At 39.0% G+C, this 12,183-nt stretch overlaps 1 protein-coding gene across 1 annotated transcript in view; it reads right to left on the bottom strand.

The window, feature by feature from the left end:
* The window catches only part of csmd3b (CUB and Sushi multiple domains 3b), an 815,905-nt gene that overhangs the window by 319,525 nt on the left and 484,197 nt on the right, over window positions 1-12,183 (bottom strand). The window lies entirely within an intron of this gene.

Raw genomic sequence — 12,183 nt, 5'->3', positions numbered from 1 at the left:
TATTGAACATGTCCACAAAAAATCTAGCTGTCAACACTGAATATTGCATTGCTGCATTTCTTTTCACAGTTTATGAACTTACATTCATATTTTGTTGAAGTATTATTCTATAAATATATTTATAAAGGATTTTTGAATTGTTGCTATTTGTATAATATTTTTTTTTAAATCTCACGTACCCCTTGGCATACCTTCAAGTACCCCCAGAGATACACGTACCCCCATTTGAGAACAACTGACTTAAAGATCTTGAAGGAGTAGGGCTTTTTTCGCTCTACTGCATGTACTTAAAACATATGGCTCCTGAAGCGTAAAGGATCTTTTACTTGTGTGTTTGCAGTAGGTCGTTAAAAACAGCAGGTTGTTCATGTCATATAGAGCAGGGGTTCTCAAATGGGAGTACGCGTACCCCTGGGGGTACTTAAAGGTATGCCAAGGGGTACTTGAGATTTTTTAAAAATATTCTAAAAATAGCAACAATTCAAAAATCCTTTATAAATATATTTATTGAATAATACTTCAACAAAATATGAATGTAACTTCATAAACTGTGAAAAGAAATGCAACAATGCAATATTCAGTGTTGACGGCTAGATTTTTTGTGGACATGTTCCATAAATATAGTTTATGTTTAAAAATGTTCTTTTTTTGTGATGAAATGTTTGGAATTAAGTTCATGAATCCAGATGGTTCTCTATTACAATCCCCAAAGAGGGCACTTTAAGTTGATGATTAGTTCTATGTGTGGAAATCTTTATTAATAATTGAATCACTTGTTTATTTTTCAACAAGTTTTTACTTATTTTAATATCTTTTTTTCCAAGTAGTTCAAGAAAGACCACAACAAATGAGCAATATTTTGCACTGTTAAATAATTTAATAAATCAGAAACTGATGACATAGTGCTGTATTTTACTTCTTTATCTCTTTTTTTTTTTTTTTTAACCAAAAATGCTTTGCTCTGATTAGGGGGTACTTGAATTAAAAAAATGTTGACAGGGCGTACTTCACTGAAAAAAGGTTGAGAACCACTGATATAGAGGATCTTTGACTGCAGTTATTATAAACACACATACTGTATAAGTAAATGTTATTTTTTTGTAGAAAAAAAACACTGAGTTTAAAATTACAATAGTAATGTAAATGTGAGTAGTAAGCATGTTTTTTAGATACCAATGAAATCGGCAGGAGTGCGTCTTATCTTGACTGTCAAGAGTTGTATCCGTCCACTTTTTGATGATCTGTCTTGCAAGCCCAAACCAGCAATCAGTGCGCATTAACTCAGCCTCGCACCTTCCTGCACGCTTTCCATTTAGCAAACGAACGAGCCAGGCGACAGCGGCGGAATGCACGCTTCCCAAAAATAATACAGAAGATGCTAAAGGGCTAGTTTGTAGATTTATGAGCTCATATGAACTTCCCCTGGAGGTTTTTCTTTCCTTGACTAACGAGTCCAAACTGTGGATTTATGTCCAGAGAAATAAGTTAATTGCAAAGCGCACACAGGAGCCATGCATGATGCAACAACTTGATCATGCAAGATGGGAGTCATATCACAGTATGTACACGCCATTCTTCAATACCGAACATGGCCGCCTCCCTCCTTCAGGGCGTCTCAGACTTGAATAATGTTTTCTGTAGTGATACTTCGCGACTGACTGATTGATATAGTGGTCGGTTGCCATGGCGGCGGCGGCTGACAGATAGTGCCGTCGCTTGTTCATTAAGAGCCAATCACAGCCCCGCAGACACAGAAAGTCATGAATAGGTAATGTGCAGGGATGGCGATGATGATGGAGGCGCCGTATTGGCAAGTTCCGCCTTCGGGTAGGAAACAAATTACACACGCACACACGCACTGTGACGTGTTTACAGATAAGCACAAGCTATATGTTATGTATCAAGAGTTTCTTTTTGTGTTTATTAAGTTCAATCATTTCATCATATTTTCCAAAATACACAATAAAAAGGGTCATCGCCCCTAAAATATAACACAGTTATGGTAAAAGTTACAATGTGTGTTTGAAAAAAAAAAAAAAGTATGTATATATATATATATATATATATATATATATATATATATATATATATATATATATATATATATATATACAAGTATATTTATATATATATATATATATATATACATACATATATATATATATATATATATATACATACATATATATACATATACATATATATATACATGTATATTTATATGTATATAAATGTATGTGTATGTATACATATATATATGTATGTATATATATATATATACATAAATATATATATATATATATATAAATGTATATATATATATATATATATATATATATATATATATATATATATATATATATACATCATACCATTAAAAAAGTAAACTAAGTTTAATTTTTGATGAGTGAACATCATAAAAGCTGATTAAGACTTACACTATATATTGTAATATTTACCAGGTAGAAATATAAAATATTGGCACAAATATTTTTTGTATTAGTAATACTAAGAGATTTTTTTATCCAGATTTCATACTGTAGATACTGTTATAATTTAATAATCTATTATTATTATTTTATTTAAATACCATTTAATTAAAAAAACATAGCATTTTGGGCGGTTGTGTAAAAAAGTACAAACTACCTTATAAGGCAATCTACTTTGCTTTGGTTTGGTTTACATTTATGTTGACATGTATGCATAAATTTACAACAAGCGCTATTCGTTAATAAGGTCATCAGAGACAACAGCCTCAATGTCATTGGTCTTAGCGAAACCTGGCTCAAACCCGCTTCACGATTCATGTCCTCCTGACTCTACGAGTGCACATATTGCCCGTCCCCTAAAAGGGGTGGAGGGGTCACACTAATACCCAATGAAAACCTTAACCTTACCCCTAACATAAGTAATGAATATAATACATTTGAGGTGCTTACTATGAGGTCTTTCACACCGCTACCTCTCTATCTGGCCGTTATCTATCACTCTCTACGCATCGTAATGGTAATTTTCCGGGGTGTGATCAGCTCCAAAATTATGGTACTCCTGTATACTAAAGTAATGTCCGATCATTACCTTATACAATTTGAAGTTCAGACTCATTGTCAACAAGCTAATCACAGCCTCTGCTTAAACAGCCATAACATTAATGGTGTCACAACTATGACTCTTGCCGACCTACTGCTTTTGGTAATGGCAGCATTCACAAATTATGTGGGCTCTATCGATAACCTCACTAACAACTTTAACAATGCCCTGCGTAACGCCATTGATAGTACAGCACCGCTAAAGATAAAAAAGACCTTTAAAAAGCGTACTCCAGGGCTACAGAAGAAATCAGAGCTCTTAAACTAACATGTAGAGAGCTGGAACACAAGTGTCGTGCAACTAAACTTGAGGTTTTTCATCAAGCATGTAGTGATTGTTTAATAACTTATAAATGCACGTTTAGCTACAAATAATTACTATTCCAATATCAACTGCCTCAATAAAAACAATCCTAAATATGTGTTCTGTACAGTAGCATCGCTAACCCTAAAAGGGACACCCCCAGTAGCTCCACCCACAGACAACGCATCAAGGCTCCAACTAGATTCTAATAACGAAGACACAAATGTACGTGCACCGGATATTGCCCTCCAAAATAATCTCTTTTTTAGAAAGCAATAACATTAGAGGAACTCCTGCAACTTGTAAATGGGACAAAACAAATAACATTTTTACTTGACTCACTTGCTGGGAAACTCATCAAGGAGCTCTTTGTAATATTAGGACCATCAGTGCTAAATATTATTAACTTATCACTTTCCTATGGCACTGTTCCCCAATCATTCAAAAAAGCGGTTATTCATCCTCTGCTCAAAAGACCTAACCTCGATTCTGACCTCAAGGTAAACTACCGGCCGGTGTCCCACCTTCCCTTTTACTCGAAAATCATTGAAAAAAATGTTGCACGGCAGCTAAATGAACACTTACCGTATAACAATGTCTGTGAACCCTTTCAGTCCGGTTTCAGGGCAAATCATTCTACTGAGATAACCCTCGCAAAAATGACTAATGATCTATTGCTAACTATGGCTGCTGATTTTGCTGCTACTTGATCGTTGCGGTGCTTTCCAAACTGTTGATCATATCATTCTATTAGAACGTATCAAAACACGTATCGGTATGTAAGATAAAGCCTTTTCTTGGTTTAACTCAGGGGTAGGGAACCTATGGCTCGTGAGCCAGATGTGGCTCTTTTGATGACTGCATCTGGCTCTCGGATAAATCTTAGCTGACATTGCTTAATATGATAAGTAATGAATGATTCCACTTGTAATCACAGTGTTAAAAATAATGTTCAAAATTTAAAACATTCTCATGCATTTTTAATCCATCCATCTGTTTTCTACCGCACCCGTTAAGAATTTGCGTTAATGGTAAGAAGTTATTTATTTATTCTTGGTTAGTGTGGGGCTTGCCCTCCTGGGGTTTGTCAGACCACCAAGGACCAACATGAGAGCCTGTTTCAGGGTTACAATATTGTTTTATTTTTCAATAAGTCTCTCAGTTGCTTTCCAGCAATTGTATTTTTCTCTTTCGTTTTGGCTCGTGCTCTGACTCCAGCCCCAACCCCGTCTCTCCTCCTGGCTGCTGCTTATAACAGAGCGACAGGTGATTAGATAACAAGGCTCAGGTGGGCCATCTACGCACCTGTCACTGATTTCGAGGCCGGTCCTGGCACACCCCAGTTCGCTGCAGACCAGCAGGCCATGGCCCCTCCACAGTTAGCTCGAGAATAACAATGTTATTACAAAGAATAAGAGACTATTATACTCTAGAAATGTTGTTACTTAAAAATGCACTTGTTTAGTTTTGTTCAGTGTAAAAAAAATATATTATATGGCTCTTACGGAAATACATTTTAAAATATTTGGCTTTTTGGCTCTCTCAGCCAAAAAGGTTCCCGACCCCTGGTTTAACTCTTATCTTAGATACAGCGTGTCTCCCATAACAATGTGACCTCGGATTATGTTAAGGTAACATGCAAAGTTCCCCAGGGTTCGGTCCTTGGCCCTGCACTCTTCAGCATTTACATGCTGCCGTTAGGTGACATCATACTAAAATATGGTGTTAGCTTTCACTGTTATGCCGGTGACAGCCAACTCTACATGCCCCTAAAGCTGACCAACACGCCAGATTGTAGTCACTTGGAGGCGTGTCTTAATGAAATTAAACAATGGATGTCCAGCAACTTTTTTCATCTTAACGTCAAACAAAAATGGAAACGCTGATTATCGGTCCTGCTAGACACCAGCACTTATTTAATAATACCACCTTAACATTTGACAACCAAATTACGCAAAGCGACTCAGTAAAGAATCTGCGTATTATCTTCGACCCAAATCTCGCATCTGAGTCACACATTAAGAATGTTACTAAAACAGCCTTCTTTCATCTCTCTAATATCGCACACGTGTCCCATTTTGTCCACTAGCGATGCTGAGATCATTATTCATGCGTTCATTACATCACATCTGAATTACTGTAATGTATCATTTTCGGGTCTCCCTATGTCTAGCATTAATAGATTACAGTTGGTACAAAATGTGGCTGCTAGACTTTTGACAAGAACCAGAAAGTTTGATCATATTACCCCCATACTATATATATATATATATATATATATATATATATATATATATATATATATATATATATATATATATACTGTTTCACCTGCACTGGCTTCCTGTGCACTTAAGATGCAACATTACTACATTGTGTATAAAATACTACACGGTCCAGCTCCATCCTATCTTGCAGATTATTTTGTACCATATGTCCTGGCCAGAAATCTGCATTCAAAGAACTCTGGCTTATTAGTGATTCCTAGAGCCCCAAAAAAGTCTGTGGGCTATAGAATGTTTTCTATTTGGGTTCAAGTACTCTGGAATGCCCTCCCGGTAACATAACAGTTAGAGATGCTACCTCAGTAGAAGCATTTAAGTCCCATCTTAAAACTCATTTGTATACTATAGCCTTTTAACAGACCCCAGGGTGTCCCTACATCCGCGGTCCCTTCCAGGGTTTCTCGTTGTTCCCATTGGGTTGAGTTTTTTCTTCCCCTGATGTATGATCTGAGGATGTTGTTGTGGCTTGTGCAGTCCTTTGAGACATTTGTGATTAATGGCTATATAAGTAAACTTTGATTGATTGATTGATTGATTGATTGATTGATGGTTGACTGTTCTTATTCCACGCAATAAATATAGAGTATTGTTGGTGCTTTTTGAATGGTTATCTATTGGAGTTTATAAGTTGAATAGAAGGCTTCACGGTGGGAGAGGGGTTAGTGCGTGTGCCTCACAATACGAAGGCCCTGCAGTCCTGGGTCCAATCCCAGGTTTGGGATCTTTCTGTGTGGAGTTTGCATGTTCTCCCCGTGAATGCGGCTTCCTCCCACCTCCAAAGACATGCACCTGGGGATAGTTTGATTGCCAACACTAAATAGGCCCTAGTGTGTGATTGTGAGTGTGAATGTTGTCTGTCTATCTGTGTTGGCCCTGCGATGAGTTGGTGACTTGTCCATGGTGTACTTGCCTTCCGCCCGATTGTAGCTGAGATAGGAGCCAGCGCCCCCCGCGACCCCAAAAGGGAATAACCGGTAGGAAATGGATGGATGGATGGGTTGAATAGAGGACCTCACGTTGACTCCGTTGTAAGTTGACTTTTATTTGCGTTTGTTTACAAGTTAGAATCTGTCATCATGTCTTTCATAAAGATTGTGAATGATAGGCACAATTCCAAAAAAGTGCTTTTCCCCTTTAATTTCTCTTTTGTGAGACAAATAGTCTGTTCTTTTGGCCAGGTTATTGTCATTTTGCCACTGTGGTTTCTGTAAAAATAATAATTTATCCTGTGCTGAAAAGTATCCATTAGTGCATATATTATTATTTTTTTTATTTATCATTATTGTTGTATCACTGCTTTTTATTTAATTTGTTTCATGTATTTTTTGTTAAAAAGCCGGACAATAGGTGTGTTTTTAGCGAGTGTTTATTTTAGTAAACAATCAAACTGAACATTGTTCTCTTGTTTGGTGGAAAGTTCTACATTAAGTTATATATTTATATAATGTAGCTTTAATGTAGCATGCTACATTCGCCGTGTAGTTTGCTACAATTCTCTGGGGATAGCTTCCCCTATAGCTTAGCTATATTTAATCAAGAGTCACAGCAGACTGATACATATATGAATTCATATGAAAATGATAAGAATATTGCATTATATTATATCCTGTGCATGAACAAAAATGATAGTATAGTGGAGAGCACTTATATTCAATAGAAATGTCATTATTTGCTCTTCACTACCATGCTACTGCATATTTTATTTTGCTATGTTTATAGTAAAACATCTATTAATTATGTATATGGTCAATCCCCGTGTGACTCACCCCTCTAGTAAGAATAAATGTGCCCAATAGTAATGACACAAGTTGCCCTATTTTGAAAGAAATGTAAGAAAAAAAAAAAAAAAAAGTGTAACATATTATTCCTGTGAGCTGTTCCAGCAGCAGCTTTAATGGAATGCATGTTCTTTTCATCCTCGTACCATTGGGAACGAGTAAGAGCTGCACCGAAAGCCACCTATCAACGCACACTGCAAATATAATGCATCTTCATACACAAAGTATGAATAAAAGATCCAACCTGTGCCATAATTAAACCTAACCTAATAGGGTTTTTCCTCTGTCAAATCGCCTTAGGGTTAAACATGCTAATAGTCTAACTTCTGTGCAGGGAGGGAGAAATGATTGCTTTAAAGCAACAATAAGCAATAATTTACCCTGGATATAAATGTTTCAAAATCAGGTTGAGCTATACACTGGCTGTACAGTTTACACTCATGACTGTAGTCCAGCCCAACCGGAGAACACCATAATCAAATTTGCCCAGGACACAACGGTGGTGGGTCCCATTACAGGTGGGGATGAGTCTGCATATGTAGATGAGGTCCTGAAACTATCAGCATGGTTTTCAGTGAATAATCTGGCACTGTACACCACAAAAACCAAGGAACTCATCTTTGACTTCAGGAAAATCACTGCAGACCCCGCCCCCCTCCACATCAAGGGCAAGGAGGTGGAGAGAGTCAGCTCCTTTAAGTTCCTCAGCACCCTCATCTCTGCTGACCTCTCCTGGACCAAAATACAACTGCAGTCGTCCGGGAGGCCCAGCGGAGACTCCACTTCCTGAGGATGCTAAAGAAGAACAGACTGGAGAGACAGCTGATGGTGACCTTCTATCGCTCGGGTGTCGAGAGCCTGCTGGCGTACTGCATAACAGTGTGGTACGCCAGCTGCACTGAAGCAGACAAACAGGCGATTCATAGGGTCATAAAGTCTGCACAAAAAATCATCGGCCACCCCCCTGCCCTCCCTGAAGGATTTACATACCTCCCGTTGCCTCAAGAAAGCAAAAAACATCACCAAAGACAGGACAGACCCTGGCTTCCACCTGTTCGACCTGCTACCATCGGGCAGGTGCTACAGGTGCATCTGAACCAGAACAAAGAGGCTCAGAGACAGCTTCTTTCCCAGAGATGTCACCATGTTGAACTCTAATTTATAATAATAATAATTCACCCCTATACAATATTCTACCCTAATACCCTACTGTGCAATACTACCCTTTGAGTGCAATACGTCCGACACTGATTCTTATTTATTACTTTGGTACTGAAATGAGATTTTCCTATTTAAACGGGGATGGCCGGTTCATTCTATGTGGTATACTTGATCATTAAGTGATATTGCCATATTTTTGCTGAAAGGATTTAGTAGAGAACATCCATGATAAAGTTCGCAACTTTTGGTCGCTAATAGAAAAGCCCTGCCTTTACCGGAAGTAGCAGACGGTGACGTCACCGGTGTGAGGGCTCCTCACATCCTCACATAGCATCAAGAGCTATTCGGACCGAGAAAGCGAGAATTTCCCCATTAATTTGAACAAGGATGAAAGATTCGTGGATGACGATATTGAGAGAGAAGGACTAGAAAAAATCTTTTTTTTTTTTAAATAAAGTAAAAAAAAAAAAGGCGATTGCAATGGGTTGCATTCAGGTGTTTTTAGACACATTTACTAGGATAATTCTGGGAAATCCCTAATCTTTCTATTGTGTTGCTAGTGTTTTAGTAGTTAAATAGTATCTGATAATCAGATTGATTGATTGATTGATACTTTTATTAGTAGATTGCACAGTACAGTACATATTCCGTACAATTGACCACTAAATGGTAACACCCGAATAAGTTTTTCAACTTGTTTAAGTCGGGGTCCACGTTAATCAATTCATGGTAGAGGGGTGTGTCCACGGGTGTGTTGACGCCAGTCTCCGAGGGAAGTCACAGCAGCTGCATGGACGGCGCAAGCTCCGCTGATCTCCGGTAAGAGGTGACTTTTTACCACAATTTTCTAACCGAAACCTGCCGGTTGACAAGTGGTCAGGAACCAATGTTCGCTTGACCGCTCTGATCCATAGTAAAGCTTCACCTCCTGGAATTTTAATCAAGGGAACACCGTGTGTTTGTGTGGCTAAAGGCTAAAGCTTCCCAACTCCATCTTTCTACTTTGACTTCTCCATTATTAATTGAACAAATTGCAAAAGATTCAGCAACACAGATGTCCAAAATACTGTGTAATTGCGCGATGAAAAGAGACGACTTTTAGCTGCAAGTGGTGCTGGCTAATATGTTGACTTCCAACCAATAACGTCACAAACAAGCGTCATCATTCCGTGACGTTTTCAACAGGAGACTCTGCGGGAAATTTAAAATTGTAGTTTAGTAAACTAAACCGGCCGTTTTGGCATGTGTTGCAATGTTAATATTTCATCATTGATGTATAAACTATCAGACTGCGTGGTCGGTAGTAGTGGGTTTTAGTAGGTGGTGGTGGGGGGATTTTATTTTTATTCATTTTTATTTATTTTTTTTGTCATGAGAAAGGGAATTTTTTTGTGTTGGTACACTAATTGTAAGTGTATTTTGTGTTTTTTATGTAAATTTTATAAAAAATAAAAACATTTTTTTTTTTTTGGTTTGTTTTTTTTGTTTAATGATTAAAAAATTATTCTGCGCCCCGGTACCAATCGAGCCACGGCCCGGTACCGGGCCTTGGCCCGGTGGCTGGGGACCACTGGTCTAGAGTAAACAAAGACTAACCGAGACTTAATTAAGACCAGGGGCCTTTTTGACCCGTGGGCCGCGTTGGGTTAAAATAATTTGCCCGGGGGCCGGGCTGTTTTATATATATATATATATATATATATATATATATATATATATATATATATATATATAAAATGCATTTTTAGACAATGTGATTTGCCTGAGCGGCTAGGAGACTCTGAGAGTAACAAGCAACAAGCGGTAGAAAATGGATTAGAAGGACAGATTTAAAAAAAACAAAAAAAAAACATTTTTAACTTGGGACTTCTTGCGGGCCAGATCTTGAATGCTGGCGGGGCGGATATGGCCCACGGGCCATAGTTTGCGGACCACTGATTATGACCAAACATGGACTATTGATGCATTCCTCTTCAGTCACTACTGAAGGGCATACTTACTGAACAGCCATACATGTCACACTAAAGGTGGCTGTATGAACAACGCCAACACTGTCATAAACATGTGCCATATAGTAAAACCACACTAAACAACAATGACAAACATATTTTGGAGGAATATTTGCACCGCCACACAATATAAACACTACAGAACAAATTCCCAGAATTCCCTGTAGCACCAACTCTTCCTGGAGGCTACAATATAAACAATTACCATTGGTGGATCTACACCTAACATCCACTGTAATGATACCAAGAACAGCTGCATTTCTAAGCGATATCACTATGATTACATCAATATTTTTAGTATTACAAAACCTTATTTAGTTTTTTTTAAATTGATATTATGTTTATAAACTCAGTAAATATGTCCCTGGACACATGAGGACTTTGAATATGCCCAATGTATGATCCTGTAACTACTTGGTGTCGGCTTGATACCAACACATGTTGAAACAGAAATTAACCAGATATCAACAAAAAATGAACAAGTGGATAACCGGTAAGGTTTATTCAGGTGTACTGGAGAGGAGGCTACGCCGGATAGTCGAACCTCGGATTCAGGAGGAACAGTGTGGTTTTCGTCCTGGTCGTGGAACTGTGGACCAGCTCTATACTCTCAGCAGGGTTCTTGAGTGTGCATGGGAGTTTGCCCAACACGTCTACATGTGCTTTGTGGACTTGGAGAAGGCATTTGACCGTCTCCCTCGGGAAGTCCTGTGGGGAGTGCTCAGAGAGTATGGGGTATCGGACTGTCTGATTGTGGCAGTTCGCTCCCTGTATGATCAGTGTCAGAGCTTGGTCCGCATTGCCGGCAGTAAGTCGGACACGTTTCCAGTGAGCGTAGGACTCCGCGAAGGCTGCCCTTTGTCATCTTTTTGTGTGGAGTTTGCATGTTCTCCCCGTGACTGCATGGGTTCCTTCCGGGTACTCCGGCTTCCTCCCACTTCCAAAGACATGCACCTGGGGATAGGTTGATTGGCAACACTAAATTGGCCCTAGTGTGTGAATGTGAGTGTGAATGTTGTCTGTCTATCTGTGTTGGCCCTGCGATGAGGTGGTGACCTGTCCAGGGTTTATGCCGCCTTCCGCCCGAATGCAGCTCCCCGCAACCCCGAAAGATGGATGGATTTTGTATTTTACAGAGAGAAATACCCATTTATACTTACTGTAAAGTCGGACACGTTTCCAGTGAGGGTTGGACTACGCCAAGGCTGTCCTTTGTCACCGATTCTGTTCATAACTTTTATGGACAGAATTTCTAGGGCGCAGTCAAGGCGTTGAGGGGTTCCGGTTTGGTGGCCACGGGATTAGGTCTTTGCTTTTTGCAGATGATGTGGTCCTGATGGCTTAATCTGGCCGGGATATTCAGCTCTCACTGGATCGGTTCGCAGCCGAGTGTGAAGCGGCCGGAATGAGAATCAGCACCTTCAAATCCGAGTCCATGGTTTTCTCCCGGAAAAGGGTGGAATGCCATCTCCGGGTTGGGGAGGAGACCCTGCCCCAAGTGGAGGAGTTCAAGTAGCTAGGAGTCTTGTTCACGAGTGAGGGAAGAGTGGATCGTGA

Source organism: Nerophis ophidion, linkage group LG08 (assembly GCF_033978795.1).
Source record: "Nerophis ophidion isolate RoL-2023_Sa linkage group LG08, RoL_Noph_v1.0, whole genome shotgun sequence".
NCBI lineage: Eukaryota > Metazoa > Chordata > Actinopteri > Syngnathiformes > Syngnathidae > Nerophis > Nerophis ophidion.
This window is presented reverse-complemented; position numbering and strand designations above follow the sequence as displayed.